This window comes from Neoarius graeffei, chromosome 8, assembly GCF_027579695.1.
Source record: "Neoarius graeffei isolate fNeoGra1 chromosome 8, fNeoGra1.pri, whole genome shotgun sequence".
Classification (NCBI taxonomy): Eukaryota; Metazoa; Chordata; class Actinopteri; order Siluriformes; family Ariidae; genus Neoarius; species Neoarius graeffei.
In genome coordinates this window covers 52,656,042-52,663,463 of record NC_083576.1, presented here as the reverse complement: position 1 = coordinate 52,663,463, position 7,422 = coordinate 52,656,042, and positions in this window count along the sequence as shown.

Below are 7,422 nucleotides of genomic sequence, written 5' to 3'. Positions count from 1 at the left end.
ACCACAACTGAGCTGAGTGTTATAGGAAATGCAGTCTTTCCTCCTCAATCATGCAATGCCCTGAGCGTGGGTGCACAGCTTTGTTTATCCATGTCCTTTTTCTGTCTTAGCTGTTTATAAATGTATAATTATTGTTCAAGGACAGTTTCCATTATTTTCAGTCCACGGATTCTTCTCATCTGTCCAAATCTCTGTTACTCTGAAACAGCTGAGCCGAGAGTTAAAGGAAATGCAGTCTTTCCTCCTTGATTGCGCAATATAAAAAACTGAAGTGCTAAAAGAGCTTCTCCTACAGTTCCCAGAATGCATTGCAGGCAGGAAGCATGAGATGATTTTTTTCTTGTAAATTTTTTACTTTCGAATCAGGGAATTTTCGACTTCAAATCAACTTATTATTTACTACTTTGACAAAATTACCATTTCCACACACGAGTACCACAAAACCTTGAAATAAACTACAGAACAACAGTTTTAGTAATATATTCTCCCATGCTGGCACTACAGTCATATCCATAGACTTGAAGCAGGGGCATTTTCAGTATTTAGAGAAACATCCAGAGCTTGTAGAGTGGTCAAAAACAGATATATTTAAATATCTACAACCAACATCTCATCTCATTCTCATCATCTCTAGCCGCTTTATCCTGTTCTACAGGGTCGCAGGCGAGCTGGAGCCTATCCCAGCTGACTACGGGCGAAAGGCGGGGTACACCCTGGACAAGTCGCCAGGTCATCACAGGGCTGACACATAGACACAGACAACCATTCACACTCACATTCACACCTACGGTCAATTTAGAGTCACCAGTTAACCTAACCTGCATGTCTTTGGACTGTGGGGGAAACCGGAGCACCCGGAGGAAACCCACACGGACACGGGGAGAACATGCAAACTCCACACAGAAAGGCCCTCGCCGGCCACGGGGCTCGAACCCAGGACCTTCTTGCTGTGAGGCAACAGTGCTAACCACTACACCACCGTGCCGCCTACAACCAACATTTTCCACTATTTACCATTCAGAAACTAAATGAACCCAAACTTAAGAAATGTGAATGGGACAAACCTATGGATTTTTTAAAAATTATTTTTATTTGAACCCCCCCAATTCTTCCTAATTCAGTCACCTGCCAATTCACACCCATCATCCACTTCTCCTCTATCCGGTGACGGCTACTAACTGGGGAGGGTGAAGGCTAACATGCACTGCCTCTGAGGCTTGTGATGCCAAGCAACTTAAATCACAAGGCAGCGTAACACACTGTGAGGAAAGCACTGTCTGCCCTCTTCTGCATTCATGAGCTCATAAGCATCCATAACTAGTTAGTGTCACTCTTGACAGAGCGGAGACAGTATTTTATCCCTCCTACAGAGAGTGGCACAACAGAAAAATATTCACCCTATTATGGAAAGTTCAAATCCTGATGATACTACAGCCACCCATGACTGGGACCCAAAGGTGCAAGATTGGCTATGGCATCATCAGGAGTTGAGCTCATAAACCCCCAGTGATAGAGTGAACACTTTTCTGTTGTGCCACAGGGGAACCTCAAAGCCATTTGATCAAGCAGGCTTATTCCACGTTACTGGATCCCATCAGCTTCCAACCTGAATGGCAGGACTGAATTTAACCACCAAAACAATACACTCTGCCTTATGAGGCTTGTGATGCCAAGCAACTTAAATCACAAGGCAGCGTAACACACTGTGAGGAAAGCACTGTCTGCCCTCTTCTGCATTCATGAGCTCATCTGCATATTTTGGACATTAGTTCCTTTTAAGTATAATGTTCCCTTTAAGTATAATATTTTGTAAACGGGCAGTTAACTGATGAGATCAACAATCACACATCTCAATCACTGCATGTCAACAATAGCTACATAAACATTTGCGTCATCTATTGGTCATGTTTTTTTTTTAAATCATGGTTCAAGATAATCTTAGTTGCATAATCAATCCTTTTTATTACCAAACATCTGCATGCTTCTAACACTGTTTCTTGAAGAGATAAATCTTAGTTTTGTTGTGTGTAGCCCTCCATTAACTGTATTAACATTAGAATCCGAACAATACAATACAATAGCTCTTTATTATCCCATAGTTGGGCAATTTGTAGTACGACAGCGGTCGAGTTAAAAAAAAACAATATAAAATAAAAACTTAAAGGACAGAAAGAACATTGTACATATACCCAATCAAAAATCACTATAAAAACGAACGAATACATTAAAAACAGGTATACAAAAGTTGTAAACTGAGATACATAAATGAAAATCAAGCAAAGGGGGAGATTCAAAAACAATAAAAAGTACTGTTACTAAATAATAATAAAAACAATTAAAACAGTGGACTAATTTAATTAAAAACATATCTAGTTGCTTCTCTTTTTATTTAATAGAGAGATTGCAGTGGGAATGAATGATTGCTTTGATCTGTTTGTTCTAGTTTTGGGGACCCTGTAACGCCGACGAGATGGTAAGATATTGAATTCCTGGTAAAGTGGGTGTTGATGGTTACTAACTATAGAATTTGCTTTGTTTAAAACTTGTTTCTTATACAATGTGCTGAGACTGGTTTGTTGTGTTCCAATAACTTTGTTACAGATGTTTACCATTCTGCTAAGTTTGTTTTTACACTGTACACTAAGATTTCCAAACCAGCAAATGAGTGAAAAGCTCAAAACACTCAATACAGGATCTATAAAAAAGCATTAACATCATTAACAGATAAAGCATTCGCCTTATCTGTCCTGTGAGGATAAACAATATGCCTCTGTGTATAGTGCAGTTTGTATTTAGTTTTAAAAATTGGACAAGTTTTCTCAATTTTTGTAACCATGGTTAAAGGTTATATGACCCCTCTTTGCACTTTATGGCTGTGAGCTGAACTGCAATAAATTCTTGTGCACAGCCGTCATGGAACAATACTTTCTTTCAGTTTTATTCATTAACTGTTATGGTGGCCTTCCAAGTTTATTTTTATATTTCTTCAGGACTTATTTTATCTTGGCAGATACTCCACAAGACATGAAGTGGGTCAAATCATGAGTAAGTTCAAATATAAATCAAGTTGCAAGTTAGTTACATGCTAAATTATTATTATTATCCATCCAATCCATTATCTGTAGCCACTTATCCTGTGCAGGGTCGAAGGCAAGCTGGAGCCTATCCCAGCTGACTATGGGTGAGAGGCGGGGTGCACCCTGGACAAGTCGTCAGGTCATTGCAGGGCTGACACATAGGCCCTGTCCACACAGCAACGGATTCAGGTGAATCTGATAAAATTGTTTATCGTTTCGGCCTGGCGTCCACACCGCACCGGCATTTTGGGTGCCCCAAAACGAAATCTTTTGAGAACGGGTTCCAGAGTGGAAAAATCTGGCAACGGCGCCGTTGCGAAGTCGTCTGGATGAGTAGAACAGATTTGTTTACGATGACATCACAACCACATGACTGTCAGTGCTTCACATCGGGTAGAAGTGTAACGAACTCGATGCGAGTTGTCAACAAATCCTATAACTTGGTTTATGAAACGCGCTTACAAAATATTTTCACTGTGAATATTTATTGTGTAATGGTGCAAAGTGAGAGAGAGAGAGAGACAGAGAGAGAGAGAGAGAGAGAGAGAGAGAGAGAGAGAGAGAGAGAATAGCCCTTAGGGCAGAGTCTTTAGTCCAAACACTGCGGAAGCAGTATAACCAAAACCGCGCACCGCCCGTGCGCTTTCCAAAAACAAAAACAATCCCGCCAGCAAAAATAGGGGAAAAAAAAGGAGCGATCTCACCTCTTCAAATGTTGGTTTAAGTCCGACAATACATTCCTCAAAAAGGGCGTAGAAGAACAAAGTAATCCATCAATGTGTAGCATTCAATTTATTCCAGACCATTAAAGAATTCTGGAGGATATCAGAATGTTGGTGTACCGGCTTCCATCTACCCCCATTCATTCCTCTTTCCGCGTCTCCATTCAAAAAACGAGCACGTGATTTAAAGGGACTATATCCATAGGATGGGGAGTGAGAAGGTGTGTGTGTGTGTGACAGTGACAGGGAAGAACCTAGGCTCATGCTTGCCCTGAATTTCTCTTAAAGTGAAGGCAGAAGAACGTTCAGCGCCTGGCCAGGCTTTCTATGTATTAATTTACATAGACATTTTAATATGAAATATAAATAAGTGTCTTAAGACAATAGATACTATTTACGCTACTGATTAATAATCAGGGCGGCACGGTGGTGTAGTGGTTAGCACTGTCGCCTCACAGCAAGAAGGTCCTGGGTTCAAGCCCCGGGGCTGGCGAGGGCCTTTCTGTGTGGAGTTTGCATGTTCTCCCCGTGTCCGTGTGGGTTTCCTCCGGGTGCTCCGGTTTCCCCCACAGTCCAAAGACATGCAGGTTAGGTTAACTGGTGACTCTAAATTGACCGTAGGTGTGAATGTGAGTGTGAATGGTTGTCTGTGTCTATGTGTCAGCCCTGTGATGACCTGGCAACTTGTCCAGGGTGTACCCCGCCTTTCGACCATAGTCAGCTGGGATAGGCTCCAGCTTGCCTGCGACCCTGTAGAAGGATAAAGCGGCTAGAGATAATGAGATGAGATGAGATTAATAATCAAAACTTTATGTGGCTGATGCTACAGAAGAAGGGGTTTATGCGCATGCGTCCTACTTCTTCTATTGTTCTGGTGTCTCCGATGGGACCGTCTTACAGCACACGTAGAGGTGTGGCATGTGTATTGCATCGTTTTCAGCAAGCGTTGCGTTGCCATATGAACCTGATATTTTACTGATCCGTTGCCCATGTGGACGCGATATTTAAAAAAAAAAAAAATCTCGTTGCCATGTGGATGTAGCCATAGAGACAAACAACCATTCACGCTCACATTCACACCTATGGTCAATTTAGAGCCACCAATTAGCCTAACCTGCATGTCTTTGGACTGTGGGGGAAACCAGAGCACCCGGAGGAAACCCACGCGGACACGGGGAGAACATGCACAGAAAGGCCCTTGTTGGCCACTGGGATTGAACCCAGAACCTTCTTGCTGTGAGGCAACAGTGCTAACCACTACACCATCGTGCCACCACTGGAATATCTCTTTAAAAAAAAAATAATAACCACTTTCTGTATTCATAATAAACAGAATTATTATTAGTACTAGAAGAACTTTATAACAAAGTCCCAATTAATGACTAACAATTCATGTAGATGCATTGAATTTCATAATTAATATACAAAAATATGCTTCTTTGCTGGAAAAAAATTAAAAGGTGCATAACATACAAAAGTTTGTTATATATTAGCTGGAAAAAAATGACAGTAGTGGTGACAGCTTGGACAGAAAGACAGTCAAGGTCTTTTTATCATCTATGTGCCGTATAAAATACAGATGAGTTTAGATTCGAGCCAAACACTCCATATCCTAAATGAAGAAACCCTCATGCATCACCCTCAGATTGGTGTGTGGTACTCCTTTATCTTTTCCTCTGACCTGTTTAATCCTTTTGATTCTGTGCTTCAAAAGTCTTTTTTTCTTCACTTCTTCCCTTGTGCCATTCATTCTCCAATTGGTGCTTCCTGTACAGTTGGAACTGCAAGCACAGGGCTTCCCAAGAGGCCACACAAAGCCTTAGTGAAGCCTGTGGGCCTAACACCTATATAATCCTTCAGTACTCTAATGACTGACCTGGCCATTACACAGAGCACTCTGGGCTTTATTAAGCAGCACATCTTCAAGGGGAACTGAAGGCAAATTATCATCAAAATTCTATATTTTTCATTTTATAAAATGTAGGAATGCATTTCTGACAGCTATTTTGTCGCTGCTATAGCAAGTTATGAGTGTTTGAAATATGCTATGTAATATATCAGTCCATATGTCAAAGCAATGGCCGTAAACAAGATTCGCCGAGACCTGTGCGAGACTTCGTAGGACGGAAGCAAAACGTACAGCGGAAATCAAAGTGACCAACATCTCCCAACGTTGTCAAAAGACGCGCGCGCCCTCCTTCGAATGCTGATGTAATCAAGCCGGAAGTTTTCCGTGTCCGAAATCACTCTCTACTCACTATATAGGGCACTATATAGTGGGGGCGCCATTTGTAGTGCTGTCCGAAACCTTAGTGAGGATTATGATAGAAATGCGCTCAGTATATGTATTCATCACAAAAATACATGCATGCATTTATTATTTTGAAAACCCACCAGCCGCCTGATCTGGCACGTTTTAATTGTGTGACAGTAATGACGTAAATACCAGCACGACGGACTCGTCCTTATCCTGTCGTCTTTCCAACTCTTCTCTACTCCACGTTGGTTCAAAGTCGTATGGAATAATCTCCATGTCACGTACGTGAGGGAGGCGGATGTATGTGCAGAACTGTACAGTTTAATAAAGTGCAGAATATATATAGAGTGAGACAATATATATGGTACACAGGCAAACAATCCAAAATGGCAGGCTAGATCAAAAACAAGAATACAGGCAAAAGGGTCAGTCGAGGCGCAAACACTGCATCAGAGGCTAAGCGAGGACAAGAATGAGAAGCAGGCACAAGGATCGTGAAACAGGAAATCAAGACAACGGGTAGAAAAGCTCAGTAATGCATTACATGCGTGTCGTAATACCTCGCGATGCAAATGCACCAGCACAGTCCTTAAATAGGCAAACACACAGTTCCTTAATTGAGCTCAGGTGCGCCTTGGCCACAGCGCGCAGGACTGACACTCCATCACTGATGAAGCTGGCAAATCTCGAAATTAATATAAATGGGAACGATATGGCAATCTGGCCGCTGTGTAAACGGTTTTCAAAATGGCGGTGCTGACACATCACATTTGAAGTCTCGCACAAGTCTCGTGAAGATCGCGCGGATAAGCAACGCCTGCCGTGGACCAAACGAACTACAGTGGTATGCAAAAGTTTGGGCACCCCTGGTCAAAATTGCTGTTAATGTGAACAGTTAAGCAAGTTGAAGATGAAATGATCTCCAAAAGGCATAAAGTTAAAGATGAGTCATTCCCTTTATATTTTAAGCAAAAGCAATTTATTTTCATCTTTTACATTTTCAAAATGACAAAAAGGAAAAGGGCCCGAAGCAAAAGTTTGGGCACCCTGCATGGTTAGTACCTAGTAACACCCCCTTTGGCAAGTATCACAGCTTGTAAACACTTTTTGTAGCCAGCTAATAATCTTTCAGTTCTTACCTGGGGGATTTTCACACATTCATCCTTGCAAAAGGCTTCCACTTCTACAAGTTTCTTGGGCTGTCTTGCACGCACTGCTCTTTTGAGATCTATCCACAGATTTTCAATGATGTTTAGGTCAGGGGACTGTGAGGGCCAGGGCAAAACCATCAGCTTGTGCCTCTTGAGGTATTCCATTGTAGATTTTGAGGTGTGTTTTGGATCATCGTCTTATTGTAGGACCCATC